At 31.6% G+C, this 19,842-nt stretch overlaps 1 protein-coding gene and 1 long non-coding RNA gene across 4 annotated transcripts in view; one reads left to right on the forward strand and one right to left on the reverse strand.

Annotated features, from left to right (window-relative positions):
- Ets98B (DNA-binding protein Ets98B) overlaps positions 1–19,842 on the reverse strand; it is a 57,874-nt gene that overhangs the window by 22,293 nt on the left and 15,739 nt on the right.
- On the forward strand, positions 13,972–15,417 carry LOC146721678 (uncharacterized). Of its 3 annotated transcripts, none has more exons than XR_014925558.1 (4): positions 13,972–14,417; positions 14,507–14,566; positions 15,190–15,238; positions 15,324–15,417. It is a non-coding gene; the product is annotated as an uncharacterized LOC146721678 (long non-coding RNA). The 3 variants fall into 3 exon arrangements; XR_014925559.1 differs by having other exon boundaries at positions 15,190–15,232; XR_014925560.1 differs by lacking the exon at positions 15,190–15,238.

The following is a 19,842-nucleotide window of genomic DNA, read 5'->3' on the forward strand; positions in this document are numbered from 1 at the left end:
CTGATACGTAACAAGTCTGATCGCGCGCTTTCGATCCCACTTCTGCTTTAATTGATTTGAGAAAAAATCGGGAGTTTCAATTTAAATTTCTCCTCCGTGATATTCTAATCTGATATTAAGCCAAGTGGGACTCGAGAGTTGAAGATATATATGTTGCTTTTATACGACATTGTAATCTCGGGGATTTTTTAAATGATTTACAAGGAGGGAAGAGAACGGAAACTACTTTAAAAGAGCAACGACATCGCGATGCGCGAGATCATCCTCAATTCTATTATGACGTAAGAGATTTAGAAAGGATTCTGACGTCACGCGCGTCTATCTAGTACACAGCTAACGATATATAACGACTTCGAGAGACGCGATCTCTCCCTTCAATCTAAATCTGACTTTAAATGCTCCCCTTAAACGCGCAAAGTGTCTTCATATTTCTCTTTTCGTCAATATATTTTTCCACCAATTTAGTTAATGAAGAGATATTAAGAGACACATTGATTTTAATTGACGCAGCCGCGTGTATCTTTGTCTCCGATATATAAATTCCTCCTGGCAATTAAACGAGTCATTCTACCGCGGTTGATACGCTTGTTAATTACCTGCGCAGCGACTGGACTTGGTAATGTCATTGTTAACGCGAGAACGTAAAGAGGTGTAAAATGTCCCGACATTTTTCTCGAATTTGCAATTTTGCATTACACTCCGAATATATTTGTGTGTTTCAAGAACGAAGCGCAGATATTTCTCGTAAGGGGATCTTAAACGACCTTGAAAAGTCTGTTTTTTTCCTGTTTTATCGACAAAATGTGAGGTTGAGCTATATTCTCTATACAAAATGTAGGATGAGCTATATTCTCATTTATTAGGCTTCCAAATTGATATCTAAACATTCACTTATATTCCTTTATCCAATGCCAAATCCGACCTGGTTTAATTTCAGATAAAAATAATTCGTACAGCCAATAAATAGATTTATAGTTATCTAACCTCACATTTTGTCGATAAAACAGGAAAAAAACAACAAACTTCTCAAGGACGTTTAGGATTCCCTTAATGGGGAAAAATCGGTCGGATCTGTCATTAAAATGTCACGCAAAGAAGGAGACACGCACCTTGTATACGTAAATATATATACATATATATATATATATATATATATATATATATATATACAGGGTAGGCCATTTTAATCTTTCCACTAAAATTTCTCAAAATCCAAAAATTTAAGACAAAAATGTTTCAGATAAAAGTTGTATGGTTTCAAGGGGGACATGAGATGGTGTCATTGATTTGACCTTGAATAGCCATTTGAAGGTTACGTAAAGGTCAACTTCAATTTCTTAAATGGAACACTATATTTTTTTAACGTATAAGACGGGCAACAAGAGCCAAATCGCGGATGACAATGCGTTATCCTAACGAAACTAAATAATTTTCCGTTAGAATTAAATACCGTTAGAATTAAATAGTTTCGTTAGGATAACGCATTGTCATCCGCGATTTGGCTCTTGTTGCCCGTCTTATACGTTAAATTTATATTTATATTACAGAGCCTTGTTAAAACTCTTATACTATATTTTTTCTTGCATACTTTTGTAGCTGACTTCGAGATCTTTCCAAAACACTACAATAAAATATTTTTTCATGAAGTATTTATCGAGTTATTAAGGCTGCAAATTTGCAGTATTTTGACATAAAATACAAAATATCTTGGGAAATATTCATTTTTCGATTATCATACCTTAATACTTTTATGCACAGAATAATGAGACGAATTAATTGGTTTAAAGAAAACACATAGTTGTCTTAAAGAAAAATTATCTAACTGCTTATTGCAATTTTCATTTTTTTTTTAAAGGTAACTATGTATTTTCTTTACATCAACTGATTTATCTCATTATTCTGTGCATAAAAGTATTAAGGTATGATAATCGAAAAATGAATATTTCCCAAGATATTTTGTATTTTATGTCAAAATACTGCAAATTTGCAGCCTTAATAACTCGAAAAATACTTCATGAAAAAATATTTTATTGTAGTGTTTTGGAAAGATCTCGAAGTCAGCTACAAAAGTATGCAAGAAAAAATATAGTGTTCCATTTAAGAAATTGAAGTTGATCTTCACGTAACCTTCAAATGGCTATTCAAGGTCAAATCAATGACACCATCTCATGTCCCCCTTGAAACCATACAACTTTTATCTGAAACATTTTTGTCTTAAATTTTTGGATTTTGAGAAATTTTAGTGGAAAGATTAAAATGGCCTACCCTGTATACATATACATATGTATACGTCTTTATCCGCATCATCGCGTCGTTTTACGAGCCGGGATATTTATGAGAGGAATTTCCTCCCGAATATTACCATCATTGTGACAGGACGCGACGCCGGACCGGTATTCTTTGCTACCTTATATTCTTGCCGGCCGGACATTCCATTCGTTCGCCGTGCAATTAATTCCACCTAACGCTTATAAACTGCCCGATCTCAACCTGAACGCGAGAGAATCGCATCGCGTGCGTCATACGCGCTGAATTACTCCACAAACCTCGTTTCCAGTTCGTCGCCCATTCAAACTCGTCTCGGTCCGGAACGCAAGCCTTTACGCGCTTTCGGCCATTAAAGTTAAATGCTTTAATACAAATACATATATATATATATATATATATATATAAAACGCTCGCTCTTTTTGTTCCCCCAGGGAAAAAGATTAATTAATTAAGTTCATAATTGGTGAATATTTCTCGATCCAATTAAAAATTTAATTATCGAGAGGAAGATTCCTCGAAATGGACTTGTTAATAGTATTCTTAAGGACAATAAAATGAAAAGATGTTATCTTTGAGAAGATATTGTACGAAATTAGAACGAGAGCGAATAAAATTATTTAATCAAAGAAAAAAAGGAAAGAAAAAACTTTCCGCTTTTAACATATCCGAGACTGACAGTCCATTTATACGGATTATATAAGAACGATTGTTGGAAGAAAAATAATACGATAGACACATACGGCGTATTTATCGCCGTCGAATAAATTACAATACAAGCGACTAGAGATAAGAATTAGTTTTCTCATTCAGCTTCAACTCGCAATATCTGTGTACATACAATTTTGTAACGAATCATTCTTCTCGTTTATCAAGCGATATAAATATGTATGTATTATTCCGTTTTTTTAAAGCGACATATAACAAAATATATACAGGATGTACCTAAATAAATGCGAAAAATTTTAGATGATTTTTATCGAAAGTTAAGGTGGGTTTCTTATATAAACGTATATACTTTTATATCCCTCCCTGAAGAATTACACTTTTCTAAAAAATTAAGTTTCTTTTTTCTCAAATTTCAGATAAATTTAAAAAATGATAAAAAGATATTAATATATATTTTAATATTATTTTAAACTTAAGAAATCCCCTTTAATTTTCGACAAGAAATCATTTAAAATTTTTCGCACTTATTTAGAGCCCGTATATTCGTCGAAAAAACCGGCCAAGCACCTCCATCATTATAATCAATCGTTCAATATATTCTCATAACTGCGAAGATTTATTCACTTGTTCTCCGAACGAAAATGTGGGAAGTATAATTGTACATTTTTTTTCTCTTATATCGTTATCCGCGGTTGATTTCTATGCATTATAGTGCAACGAAGACACTATATTACGCGCCGGTAGTCATTTACATATTTTTTTCTCCCGACCTGCCGTGATGTCACAGAGAATTAAAATAGTATCGCAACATCTCGATGTGTAGATAAACACAATATGAATGAGTAGTAGGTTTTTCCACTTCAAGTCTGTATCTTTCATTCGCATACGCATCATAATTACATCTTTCTTAAACATCTTAGATTGTATCATCATTTGTATGTTAATGAAACGTTGATGCGATAATTGCAGATAATGCGTATACATATCTCACCTGATTTCCCGTGTTTTTCATTGATCTTTGAATTAATCGCAATCGCGCGCGCGCTTTTTCCTATCACCTTTTTTCCTAAATCACCACGCGCTCAAATTCTTCGCTCACTTTGTTCTAATATTATCCGTTGCGTCATCTCTTATAGTTATCCCTTTTTTGCGTCGTCTTCTGCGGAAATCTCTCGTGAGACTTTACCTTAATTACATCATGTGCTCCAAGGCTATGTGCGGCGGAGATATTCAATTCCGGTAAAAAAAAGTCCCTATCGGTATTACAAATTAAGTGTAATCTCGGCGCGAGGAATATTTCTTTGCGATGTGTGCGGTCGCGCGGTTATTCGCGTAATCAATTATCTCTCTGCTACGCGAGTAATGAGTAAGTAAGAAAAATAATAGCGTTCGCTCGTTTAATTTATAGCTGCTCGTAGCGTTTCGCAGACTACGCTAGACATTCTCACGTATATACGTGTCTTTTCCGTGCGAATAATTGAAAACTCTTACTCCAAAAACAAATGAACACTACATTCAACAAATCAGAGAAAACATGCAATAACGCAATTCGACGAAAGATTTATTTTTTTTTTCGAAAAAAGTAACGTTTCTAATTTTTTTAAACAAAATTTTAGCTTCATAATTGCTTCATCACTATTTTATTATAATTTTGAAAAATTTGTGATTACAATTGCAAAATAATTATTTAAATTATGTATTCTATCATGTCATGGCTATGTGCATGATATGTGCTGTATGAGAGAAGTTTTGTTGCAATTAAAATTATTATGTATTTTCAATTCTTAAAAAAGATTTGTCGTATCGATTATAGTTAATATATTCATGATTTAATATCGGATCTAATAATGCGGAAAAGTTGTAAATTACATTATTAATTTATCAAATAGTTTGCAATTATGTTTATTAAAATATACATATAAATTAAACTTTTGCAAACAACATTTGAACATTTTTTAATTCCAACATTCGCTATATTAATTCTGCTATATTGAATTTTTCAATTTCGACAAATTCATGTTCAGTGGTTTAAAAAAGCTCTTAAATTGAAATAAACATTCTTGTGAAAATTATATGACAAATCTTCAATTATTTAATTTATATTTTTTCCGCAATATCCGATATATTATTTATAACATAATAAGATACATTTAAATAATAATTTATTTTACAATTTTAATAACATTTTTCAATAATTACGACACGATGGAAAATTAAAATTCAAAACAGATATATATAAAATGTCAAAAAAGGATACACAAAATGTTTATTCTCTCGCTAATATTTTTTTGTTAATAAATTGTGTAATAATAACAATAAAAAATTATTCAATATACGTTTGTGTCCGCGTAGCATTTAAACAGGAAAATTACGAGCTGTTTGCGGAAATGCGTCGCGAGTCGGACTGTCAAGCAGGCAACTCCCGATGGCTACTTTATCGTCACGTAGTAGGCAAACGACGATAGTCGCAGACATTAATGACTAAAACGCTCGTCGGTCGCATTTCCTCTATTCTCGCATATTTTCTTTCGCACGCCGTTAAGTCCACGCTTTATCTCGGGATAACAGTTACGTTTCCCTCGTCGCGCGGAAATACTTACGGTGTTCTTATAAGTTAGGCGCGAATTGGTACCACGTCACCAGCCCGAAAGTGAAGCCCCATCGGGTATCTCGACAATCGATCTTCGAATTTTAAGACCTACTCTTTTTCTGCTCCGCGAAAAAATCTCAAATATACTCCTCGTTGGCAAATCTTACCACCTTATAAACGAATCCGCAATCTTGGATCTCTCAATATTTGGATCGAAGGAATAGTCCCGTAAGAAATTGCTGGAACTAATCAGCTGTCATTTTTTAACGCATTCAGTTATTGAGAAAATAAAAATTGTGTTGAAAAGAGGAAAGGCTGCAGTTTTATATTTTATTGAAAAAAAGTAATGAAAAAAGTGCTAATAATCACATATGTAAGCTAATGATAAATATTTTCGAAGTGCGCGCCATTTGAATTTGTACAAAATTACTTTTAATGTTATTGACGATTCTTTTAATAGCTGCTATTAAATCTGGCACTGTTGAAAATAATTGTCATTAGTTTATGTGATTTTATGTGATTATTAGCACTTTTTTCTTACTTTTTATCAATAAAATAAACTATAGTATACAAACATTTTATTTATATCCATTAAAAACTGCAGACTTTCCTTTTTCCAACACAAGTTTTGTTTTCTCAATAACTGCATGCATTAAAAAATGATAGTTGATTAAACGTTTCAACATTTTCCTATGGGACACCCTGTATATTTGTATTGTTTTATTTTTGCTATAAACGTTTTGAGATAAATACTAAATTTGAGATAATTAATGAAAATAATTAGACAGATATGGGGTGAAATGGGACCAGTAGGTTAAGTCGTAAGACAATATACCTAAGGTCCCAGGTTCGAATCCAATTCGAGCCAATCACCCCACATGCCTGCCAGGAAAAAAGGTGAAGAAGGAGGAGATGGAGAAGTGAGGAAAAGAAGAAAGGCAGGTTCGGCTGGAAGGAGGAGAAAATGAAAAAAAGGAAGAAGAGGAATTGGAGACAGACAAGGAGTAAGGAGATGAAAAAAGGAGGAAAAAGGAGAGAAGGTGTGAATGAAATAAAAGGGACTGTAGAGGTTTGGGAACGCTCCTATTAGAAAAAAGCGCCAGAGGGAATTGATATGGAATTGTAATGAGTGGTTAGAGGAGGATTGTAAAGGTTCGGGAACGCTCCTATCAGAAAAAAGCGCCGCATATGTAACATATTGTAACGAGAAAAGAAGGATGTAAGGGTTTAGCGGTCCCTTGAAAATGCCCCGGCAACTTCTAGGGGAGTCCGGAATAAACTTGATGATAATTAGACAGATAAAAAACGATGTTAAAATAATTTTTAATTAGAATTATAAAATAATGGGCCCTTATTATTATTTATACTTATATGCACACATTCATTCTATTAAAATATACATGTATAAACATGCATCATATGGAACGGTGGAATTTGATGTCATGCTTTTTCAAAGCAAATTGAGAAACGAAGAAAAATAAGAAAAATTGAACAAACATGAAAAATAAATAAAACATCTCAGTAAACAGAAAAATGACAGCTGATTAGTTTCAGTAATTTCCTATGGGATGCCCTGTACAAACAGACCCCACAATGTTCCATTTGCTGATGATGAAACGGTATATCTTTTTGGGTTCCTCCGCGGTATCATTTTCCAACGATAAGAGACAGAGAGAACAGCGAAGAAACAAAAGATCGAGTGAAAAGATGAAGAACAGGCAGCGAGGCAAGACAAATAAATAGGCGGCCGCGATAGCGTAAATAGTAACATAATATCGCATAATGGGGGCATAACGCGCCATGGTAATGCCGTCGGTGCATCACCGTGAAGAAGTTATGGCAGGTCGGCCTTTGTCCGGCGCGAAAGCGAGCTTTAAAGTAGCATTATTAAAGCGCCTTAACTCGCCAGATCCCCCAACAGGATCGTGTCCTTAGTGTGGCTGCCCTGTCCGTGGATAGCCTCGCGCGAGGATCGTAAATTCGCGTCCGGGAGATCCCCGGCTACCTGGATCACCCTCGCGCAGCTTCATCCGAGAAAGAGAGAGAGAGAAAAGATCGCAGATCTCGAACAACACATTTATCTCGCGAGATAAATTCGCAAACGTCGGTTCACGTGTTCTGTGTTCATTTCTCTATCTTTCATCTTTCTTTCTTTCTTTCCGGGAGGTGGATAGAGGGCTTCATTTAATAGGTCTTTTCCTTTTGCACTTCCTGCATTTTGTACCCTCCCAATTCTAAAATTACTTTGTTTTTTTTATAAATGTAAAAGTACAGTAAAACGTGTTCTAATCAACAGAAATAACCCTATAAATAGCACATGTCTGAAAGATATTTAGAGGATATTCAGGGGATATCCAGAGGACATTCGAACATCCTCAAGATGTTTTCTGAACGTCTTTGGGATATGTCTACTGTTAGGGAATAAATGTCAAAAATTAGATCTCTTAGAATTACTGATTTACTATAGAATATTTTTTCAATATTTTAATCTATTAAGGGGATGCTGGCCAAATATGTTTATCGATCGAAAAAGTCAAGTTAGATTCGTTAGATGAAGTTAGATTTATAGTCGAATCTAACTTCACTTTTTTAATCGATGAAACATATTTGGTAAGCATCCCCTCAATAAGTATTAAATCACGGACAAAATTTTTCTTCACGAATTTTTAATTAAAAATAAAATTTGAATAAAAGCGCAAATATTCTATTTTTGCACACAAAAACAATTGGAAAATTTAATCTTGAATTATAAATATATCCCGTTCGATGAATATCGAAAATGCAAAAAAATCAAGAAAAAAAGACCGGTGCGCCTAATCGATATAATGAAAGAAGGGATACGGTGCGTCACGTGAGATTTACGCAACCTCATACGTCCACGTGTGATAATTTTATGGGAAATTCGCTGAAACATCTCTCCCGCGCCGCTCTCACGACTGCTAATCGACTCTCGTTAATAATTGCCTCATTATTGCGCATCGTTGCGCCGTCCGATATATCGACGGCGTACGCTATTAATAACACTTTACCGCCCACGCATCGCCCTTGCCGCGACTATAATGCAATCTTACATGCATGCACGTTTAGTTTGCGCGTGCGCATACACACATACATACACATATAAATATACACGGTATTAGAAATTGGCGAAAAATTTGCGCCGTGTTTCGCACAATCGTGCGTGATTCCATGAGTACACAAGAATGTTTAAATGTTCCTCGTCTGCTTGGAAAATTTCATAAACTGAAAGCTCTCTGAGAAAAGATAAATTTAAGCTTGTCGCGTAATGTTAAAATAGATTTTCCGTTAAATTCGCGTGAGAATTACAACACATAGAAAAAGAAAATTTTTATTCTGGTTTTGACACTTGAAATTCTTGGAGAAATTAATTCTTTTTAACTTGTCTGTGCATTAATTTGAAAAATATATTATGCGAGTATTAAACAGCAGTTATCGGAAATGCAATCTGAAGTGTTTCCATTGAATTTGAAGATATACAAAAGTGCTTAGAGAATAAAGGATGAAGTAATTTAGGTGGCATTGAATAACGAACTTTATGTAAAATAATTTTTTTTACCTGTTCAAGGTTATTATTTTTGAACTATCGCTACTTTCGAGACATTATTTTCGATTGGATTATATTTTATTTCTCGTTTAAAAAAGTTTAAAAAATTATTTTAAACTAATTCAATATTTTCCGATGCAACTATAGTTAGGCGTATAATTATTAATTAATTAGTTAGTTTAAAATTAAATATATGCATATATTAATACTTTATTTTCGCAAGTTTTCCATTATAATATGCTTGTTCTTTAAAATTATCTGAATATTCAGCATATCTTTTTATTTATGTACATTACTTATGCACATCTAAGAGAAATATATACGCTTATACATATATTACACTGGAAACACGGATATATGTATAAGATATATTTATAATACAATGGATAAAGATATAATTTATACGCGATATGTCCGTAAAATGAAAAATTAACTGACCGAAATAACAGCGATTGTGGCAATTCTCGCCACAAGTATCAATTAATTCTGTATAATGATTAATATACATACAAGGACGCATAAATATTTTGTCGATGTGCATTCGCAAAAAGGTGATTTAGCGCGAGAAACTACTACCTTACTCCGTAATAAATACATGATTATATGACAGGGGCCCGCTTCCGCGTTCGAAGGGGCCCCTTGTCATTTGTGACGCAGGACCTTGTGTTGAGATTCAGATTAGCCACGTGCCAGGCACTTCAGCTACAGTTTAATTCGATATGGACCGCTCTCCGAGTGTCGCAAGATCGAATGGTGTAAAAAAAAAATTGACGACGCAAAATCTGCGAGCTACTTATTAAACTATGCTATAAAGAGTCGAGAAAAAACAAATCCGTATTTCGGAATTGCGATCTTATCTTTTTATTCAAATATTATAACAGAGAGATAATTAATTTTTCCTACAGTTGAATATGTGAGATAGATCTCTCATTTATAACATAGGCTAATTTATTATTATATAAATTATAAAAGTTGAAATTAATTTTTATAATAGATCTAACAAATAAATCTATTTTTATCATTTCTCAATTAACATTTTAAATATAAAATCAATCTATAATTATATAAACAAAAAAAAAGATAAATTTATCAAGTTTCTTTAGATCGATGAAACCTGCAATTATGTACTATGTCTAAGAGGATCCTAAACGCTCTTGAGAAGTCTTGTTTTTTCCTGTTTTACCGACAAAATGTGAAATTAGATAAACTATAAATCTATTTATTAGCTATACGGATTGTTTTTTACCTGAAATTAAAGCGCTTCGCCCTTTGTTAATATTAATACTTTAATTTGTACAGAAAAAAGATTGATCAATCTGTATAGTCTCATATATATCTTGATTACAGAATTATGAATTCTAAGTATTCATTTTGCTCACACATGAAAATGTAAAATGAGTTATTCTCGTTTACTAGGCTTCTAAATTGATATCTAAACATTCACTTATATTCCTTTATCCAATGCCAAATCCGGCCTGGTCTAATTTCAGGTAAAAAAACATCCGTATAGCCAATAAATAGATTTATAGTTTCTCTAACCTCACATTTTGTCGATAAAACAGGAAAAAACAATTGACAAACAACAGAATCCCCTTAAGCAGAGTCATCGTCGCGAAAGAACTATTTGTTGAGTATGCAAATAAATAAATCATCAATTACAGATATCCTCTGTGTCCTGTAGCTTTTTGTGAGCGAATTCCTTTCTCATTTTTTTTTCTCTCGCAGTAATATATCCTCCGACAGTCCCAATACGCTTTATTATTAGTCAAAAAATTCCGTACGCGTATTCCACATTTCGATCGCAGATATACCGGAGTCAAAGGGTCGAAATATATTGCGCGACTTTTTGTCGTCGAATTACACATCGACACGCGGCTCTCTCGCTGCCTGAGCGAGACGAGGATGACGATAGGAAGTCGCCCGTCATACAGGGACCACGATTTGGAAAACCCGAAGTGACCGACCTTGAAGCTGCCGGTCCATTCTGCCAGCACGGAGAGAGGAACGATCACCTCTCCTCGAGCAGGAGGGAATACCTGCATCTCTTGTGAAAGGGGGACCGACGAAGAAAAAAATGGTGGAAAAAGAGAGAGAGAGAGAGAGAGGAAGAGAACGGAGGGAACGAGAGGCGTTACATCTCCAGTTGTAAGACGACTGTGAATAGCTCGATGAGTGAATATAACCCGCTAATAACAAGTATAAAGAGATGGGACGAAAGAGAGAAGAGACGTAGGGTCGCGTTTGCAGCTTCCACCGAAGAGAATACATTATTAACCTTATACGTAACACGTATAAACATCACGGAAAAAAAATAGCTACTAAAATCACGTCTAAATTTGAGCTAATTTTAGTTAAATGATAGCTAATGTTTAGGTATGATAACTTTTCAGATTGTAAATATATGTAAACAATTAATTTTTTTTCTGCGTATGTCATGAAAATCAAAGTCAGAGTTAAATCGTAATTAAAAAATGATATTTGTTATTCCAGAAATAAGACGAGAGATATTAAATAGTGTAGATATTTAAAAATATATATTTAATATATTTAAAAAATATTAAAATAAAAATAGAAAATTTGACAAACTAAATACAACGAAAAATAAAAGCAATAATATAAAAGTAGAGAATTGCACGATTTATGAAATGTTGAATACGTATAAACATCAAAGAAAAAATTAGCTACTATAGCTCAATTCTAGCTGTCCTTATAAAACATGGAATTTATTTAGCATGCCTAAATTTTAGCTAATTTTAACTAAATGGTAGCTAATATTTTTTATCCGTACCATTTTCTCTTAAACTAGCTAAAAAATATTAGCTATCATAGTTAAAATTTAGGTATGATAACTATGCAGGTGAACAACTAATTTGTTTTGTGCATGTCATGAAAATGAAAGTCAAAGTTAAATTTGATTAAAGAATGAAATTTTTATCCCAGAAATAAGACGAAAAACATATTTAATATATTTAAAAAAATTAAAAAATATTTAAAAAATATTAAAATAAAAATAGAAAATTTGAGAAACTGAATAAACGTAAAATAAAAGTAATAATATAAAAATAGAAGATTGCATACGATTCATGAAATGTTGAGACATAATTATCGCCGAAATGAGAAATGTACGATACACAGGAAAGGATATTTCAGATTGTCAAATTAAAATTAAAATTGAAGTTCGATAATTCCACAATTTCTGGAGCATTTGGGACGCCTATTTAAATAATAAAAGCCCATGAAATTACGCGATATATCTGACACTCAGTGCTCATCACTGACGGCTTTAACAGGTATATACTTTTACGAATATAGCATACCAGACGTGTGTTTTGCCCGCATCCGCACGCGCTGCGACGCGACGCGACGCGCGATCAGACCGTTATGACATAATTTATTCGTTAATAGGCAGCGATCTTGCGAAGCTCGGCGAGAACGAGTAGCCCCGAGGGGCAAATATCCACGCTGCGCGAGGCAACGACGGTAATGACGATAATTACGGGAGTCCCTCCGAGAGTCTCCGCGCTTCATCGCGATGAACGCGAGAGACGCAACGGTACATCGGCTGCGCGATGCGGTCCGGAAATGCAACTCGTGTTCCTCTTTGATCGTATCAGACATGCATATACGACATGATGGCCGCGCAATAAATATTCCTTTACAGATTTTTCTCGCGGAAAATGACTACTATGTGCTACGCTCCGCGCATTATCTGCAGGGGATAATTGTGAAATATCAAAATATATATAGAGATTAAATTATTTAAAGCAGCGAAAATTATTTATTCCGTTTTTCGAGATATTCTCCAATTGTAAAACTTTACTATATATTTTTTTTTTTTTTATTTATTGACTGTTCGCGTGCATCGTAAATAAATTTGTAGTTAAAATAAAAATTCAATAAAATAAATTAAAATTAAAAGCCGATAAAATAAAAATAATGTTCATGTTCTTTTTTGCAGAAGAAATGCAACGATAAATTTTCTGAGCAATAATTTTTTCGTATTAATAAATATATGTTTGACTATAATTATAGATTTATTTTATATTTAAATGTTAATTGAGAAATGATAAAAATAGATTTATTTGTTAGACGCGCCGTCAAATGATGGCAATATTTTGGATCTAAAAAACAAGACAAGAATGATGTACTTGAGTGAGATGAATTTTTTTCCGAAACTGGCGCGAAGATGCGGCTATCGAGTCGCGTTTTATAACTACCATGCTAGCAACATTCGCGGCATATCTTATGCGCGCGGTGACTTATGTTTAATTCAGCAACGCGAAGCGTGGTTCGCATATGCGGAGGAACCGGCCGAGATCGAGCGTAGATTGGTCGGGTCGAGAGAATGAACCTGATGGCACAGTCTCGAAAAAAAAATACAGGAACGCGTAACGAGTTAAAAATAAAAAAAAAATAAATAAAAAAACGATGATTCAAGTGACGTTTCTCGAGGCTAGTCAAATTTTCTCTATTTACGAAATATTGAGAATTTTGATAAAAAAAAAAAGATATTCGATTTTTCCAAGTCTGTCCGCACATTTTTCACCATTTTTTTATTTTATATTCGAACAAGGAAGATTATTTATTCGCGATCAGTGTTTGCTGTTATCTAAATAAAATTCTATAGTTGATTATCTGGATGAAACTTTAGCGTCATCCTATCTTTATATGGATAATAAAAATATATATTATATATATCTGCATCTTAGATGAAAAAAAGTATTAAATTATCTAGAATAATTTTCAAATAATTTTGGTTTAAAATCATAGCACATAAAAATACTTAAATAGTAGAACTTAGCAGAGTAAGCGATAAAAATTTATAAATAAAAATATGAATACATATATTTTTATATTCCTTTTATAATTTACATCTTTTTCTCCCGACTGCTGCCAACCGTAGGTTGGCGAAAAGAGAGGAAGTATGCGTTTCATCGAGCCCGGATCGGTCGTGACCTTAATTCTCGATAACTACTGCATAGTTTTATATCAACTTTGGAACATAAGTTTCTTATTAATCAAGGAAGGTTTAAAGCGTATTATTATCGTTATTTATTCTATTAATAAAAAGTGAAAAATGAGTATTATTTCGTCAATACGGTCTCTCATTGGCTGCTGTGTGAACCTAAGAGGAAAAATGATTCACCAATGAGATTCGTTGTAGTATCCGGATAGGGAATGTTGGTGACATTGGTATATACATCTCGAAGTAATAATGACGGGACTGATAGGATAGGTTAGCTGTCACCTGTTGCGTGTTATTGTCAACAACAATATTAAGTGAAGTGTATTATTATGGATATATCTCAAGAAGATATAAATAAAGGAGTAAGTTTCTTCTTTTATATTTATTGTTTTTTTCTTTATTTAGAATATTGTTATTATTATTTATTTATTGTTTCTTTATTTATATGTAGGAAGAAGATACTCGCTTGAAGATATCTGAAGAAGAAAACATTATTAATAATAGAAAACGAGTAAGTCTTGTTATTAATAATTAATAAAAATATATAATATAATTAATAATATAATTAATCTGTTGTAGTCATAACATGGCTATATGAATTTATATTTGTCTGCGTAGCCACTTATTTGCTATTAAATTTGCTACGTAGCCACATTGCTATAAATATCCACATATATGTATAATTGTATAAATGTATATAGTTATTTTTTCTCTTATTTGTATATTATATAATAATTATATAATTAATTAAAAATATGTATACAAATATATTTATAGTTATACAAAGATATTAGCGCACCAATAATTATGGCAATGCAGACAAATATATTAACTTACATAGCCAATTATCTACTACAAAAGATTATTCACATATGTAATAATAATTAAGGCTATACAAATATATAAACTTACTTGTGATTACATAATGTATAAACTTATATAGCCATAAGAAAGTTAATATATTTGTCAAAGCCATAATTATAACTGCGTACAAGTTTATGTATTTGATATAAGATATTGTTGTCATCTGTCTTTGTCATCTGTCTCTCTCTATCTATCAATCTATCTATCTAGCTATTTTTTTTTATTTATCTCTCTATTTATATTATATTATATTAATTTAAAAAATTGTAGCAGAAAAATATTTGAAAAGAATATAGAACATTGCAGTCACATGGTGAGTGTATGTGTGTCTTTATTATTATTATTATTATTATATTATATACATTGTAATATATATTACATAATAAAAACTTTTACATGTGTAGGATGAAGAAGCAGAGAGACAAAAGAATGAAGAAACAGCATAAGAACAGCAATAAATTAGAAAATAAATAAAAAAAAATAATAATAAAAAAATTAGAAAATAAAAAATAAAAAATAAAAAACAAAAAAAAAATAAAAAATAAAAAACAATTAGAAAATAAATAATACAAATAAATTAGAAAAAAAAAATTAGAAAATAAAAAATAAATTAGAAAATAAAAAAATTAGAAAATAATAATAAAATTTTTTACAAAAAAAAACTCCCGACTGCTGCCAACAAAGTTTTAATGTTTAAATTAGAAAATAATGTTTAAATTAGAAAATAAATAAAAAAAAAATAATAAAAAAATTAGAAAATAAAAAATAAAAAATAAAAAACAATTAGAAATAAATAAAAAAATAAAAACAAAACAAAAATTAAAAATAATAAAAAAACAAAAAAATTATAAGTATAAAAAATAAGCTTGTAAAAGTTGGAAATAATCACACATAAATAAAGTCTGTTGTTTATTATATAATTTTTTATATTTAAATTTATTGTTATCATACATATTTAGCGCTATATAATTTACAAAAATTTCAGATTTTTGAATTCAAAAAATTTTTTTAATTATAATTATTATTATTAATTCTACAATTTACAAGAGCAGTCGGGAGACGCCGCGCTAAATTTGAGACATATACGCACGCGCACGTTTTATGTAATAAATAGACACAAACACAAATATCGATACTCAACGGACGTTACAGTTTTTAGACGCGCGGCGTCTCCCGACTGCTCTTGTAAATTGTAGAATTAATAATAATAATTATAATTAAAAAAATTTTTTGAATTCAAAAATCTGAAATTTTTGTAAATTATATAGCGCTAAATATGTATGATAACAATAAATTTAAATAAGAAAAATTATATAATAAACAACAGACTTTATTTATGTGTGATTATTTCCAACTTTTACAAGCTTATTTTTTATACTTATAATTTTTTTGTTTTTTTATTATTTTTAATTTTTGTTTTTATAACTATGTTTATATAACCAGTTTTAAAAATTAATTATCTAGGAAATTATCTGGATGAGTCGCCATATAATTTTATCTAGATTCTTTTATCTAGATATATTTAAAACAAAATCATCTTCATATTATCTAAGGTAAATTTACATATTTTTATCTCATCTTTATCTAACTAATTTTAAAATCATCTAAGCACAACACTATAGATGATCATCTAGATGAAATTTTGACGTCATTTTATCTTTATACGTATAAATAATAAAATATATATTATCTATAGCTGCATTTTAGATTAAAAAAAAAGCTGTCTTTACTAAATTATCTAGAATTATAGAGTCATAGTACATAAAAATACTTAAGTAGTAGAACTTAAGCAGTAATCGATAAAAATTTACAAATAAAATTATGGATATATTTTTATATTTCTCTTATAATTTCTTGAAATAACTGTGTTTACATAAACGATTTTAAAAATAATATTTGGAAATTATCTATAGATAAATCGTTATATAATTTTATCTTTTATCTAAATATATTTAAAACAAAATCATCTTTATCTTATCTAAGATGAATTTACAGATTTTATCTCATCTAGCTAATTTTAAAATCATCTAAGAACAACACTGTTCGCGATGTTTGGCGTCAAGTAGCGAGAGACGAGGGCGATATAGAGAGGAAAAGGAGTGCGATGGAATAATAAGTGCGTATATACGCAAACGACACACTGCTTCTTTCTTGGAGTAGACCTGGAAAGTCTCCTTTCGCGTAGGAGTCGCACAGTTTTCTCGCCCACAAACGCACGTAACCGTACTATTGTCATACTCTCGTTTCGGATTATATCATGTACACACGGTACACCTACAACGAAGAAAGGGGCGTATATATTTTCTCAACTTTATCTCATTGTCGATGCGAGGAAAGACGAGAAAAAGATCCCCAAGCTGGTATATACAAGATTTTACTAATCGTAAATTTGCGCTGCGTTCAATCTGAAAAAATTAATTGCGAGAAACCGAAACAAAGAGAGGCGATATAAAAGATCTTCGAAAAGATAAGACGAATAAAAGGATATAGCATATATGTTTGAACAATCGATAAAGTTCTCGATAACTTCACCCCAGGAGAGGGAGAGAAAATTGTGTGTTCTCCATCTATTTTATCTCGTAATTTCACTTTGGAGAGGTTGATTTTCTCGTACAGCGATCACGAAATTTCATATACGTACGTAATGAAAACGCGTGTTATCCTTTCTCGGAATAACTTAACGAGAGCATATTCTCTTCGGCGACGAAGGCACGTATGAACAACGCGGGGGCGATCAACGATGATGCTTCCTGCAAAAGACATAACATCGCCATGTTTACGGCGACGCGACAATTCGCATCCCTGCGAGTGCGTGACACCATTTTATCGAGATGTCGATGTAAAATCGACACAAGGCTTTTGCTATCACGAATATTTTTTTACAGAAAATTCGCGACGGTATATCGCGAATTTTTCTTTTTTTTTTTTAATTAAGAGGATACTAAACATCCTTGATAAGTCTGTTGTTTGTTCCTGTTTTATCGACAAAATGTGAGGTTAGATAAACTATATATCTATTTATTGAATATAGGGATTGTTTTTTAACCTGAAATTAGAGCGTTCCGCTCTTTTTGTTAATATTAATATTTTTATTTGTACAGGAAAAAGTAAGTGTATTATATTACAGAATTATAAATGCTTAGAATGAATTCTAATCAAGATATGTGAGACTATACAGATTGATAAATCTTTTTCCTGTACAAATTAAAGTATTAATTTTTCGCGCTTTTGGGCTCTATTGGCCGATTTAAAATATCATATATTATTCTTAAAGTATTAATATTATAACAAAGGGCGAAGCGCTTTAATTTCAGGTAAAAAACAATCCGTATAGCCAATAAATAGATTTATAGTTTATCTAACCTCACATTTTGTCGATAAAACAGGAAGAAAACTTAAGTTCACTTAGGATCCTCTTAATTTGCGAGTGCGTAAAAGACGCGGACAAATTCCTCCGGCGTAAAAGCGAGAATTCGCGACGAAAGAACTCCAAGGGTAGACAGAGGAGGCAGGAGTTCCTGGAACGTGGTGTGCGCTGGATAGCCATTCTCGATAGAGCAATACTCTCTCTTTCTCTCTCTTTCTCTGTTTCTCTCTCCGCACGACGATTGTCCTCGCGGCATTATAATGGATTCGAGCTAAGGGCACACCGTATTGAGATATCAGTGCAGTAATGGCCTCCTGTTCTCAGAACTCGCCACCGTGTGTTCGCGCCAGATAGGATATGTCGCCATCGTTCCTCGTCTCTCGTCGCGATTGCGCCATTTTTTTCCACCCCGTTGATCGATATCTTTTCTTTTAAATCTTCGAATATTGTACTATATTTTACATCCTTTATATATATAATTATTTTATATATAATCTTTCAATATTGTACAAAGAAAGAATTTTCTTCTAGAATTTACCTTGAAAATCCTTTCTTTTAAATCTTCAAATATTGTATTTTGCATTTTATATATAATCCTTCAGATATAATTATTTTATATTCTGTATTTTATATATAATCTTTTGATATTGTGCACAGAGAAAATTTTCTTTTAGAATTTGCCTTGAAAATCATGATAATCGTGAGACATTATGGTATTGAAAGAATTTTATAAAAGTTTTTCTGATTAATATATTTACCACAATAAAAATATTAATATCTACCACAATAATATATAAAAATATTCGATTAATTTTACTATGTACGTAAAATTTACTATATTATTAATATTTTTATTGTCCTACAATTATAATTTTCAGAGTAAATTCTAATCGTAAGAGAAAATTCTCTCAGTGTATTATATTGTATTTTATACTGGAGGTAAAAAATGCACGAATAAAAATATCGTTATTTTCTTATTGCATGTTCCTTTATATAGAAAGTAAATCTGTCTTGTAAGGTAAAAAAAATTACACAAAACTTGAACTCCAAGAAAAAATTATGAACGAATAATCTTGGAGTATAAAGCAAAATGCTTTTTTTCGGAAGCATTATCATTTAACAAAATTATTTCCTGATGTTCTATCGCTATTTCAACTAAAGTTCTTAAATTTCCTTCATTTTCAGATTCGTCTCTAATTTAGAAAGGAATGTTCTAATGATATCACTTAGTATTTTACGCGAATGTACGATCCAGAGTGAACAATTTAACTTTATTCTACGAAGTGTACAGTTGGAAGTTATTGCTGATTGAATATATTCCGTTAGAAACCGCTTTAAAGCCGCTTACTTTTTACAGTTCAATCTTGAGGTAATAATAATTATCTCAAATAAAAGGCAAGTGAAAAGGATGAAAATATCGCCAACAGTCATTCTTCTGAGCGCTTCCCCTTCCATCGATCGCGCAAATAATAATCGTTTTATTTTTTTTTTTATAATATAAAGGGGTAACAATTATATTTTGTTGTATATCTAATTATACAGTTTGTATATGCAAT

Source organism: Nylanderia fulva, unplaced genomic scaffold, assembly GCF_048542155.1.
Source record: "Nylanderia fulva isolate GAGA-0341 unplaced genomic scaffold, ASM4854215v1 Scaffold43, whole genome shotgun sequence".
NCBI lineage: Eukaryota > Metazoa > Arthropoda > Insecta > Hymenoptera > Formicidae > Nylanderia > Nylanderia fulva.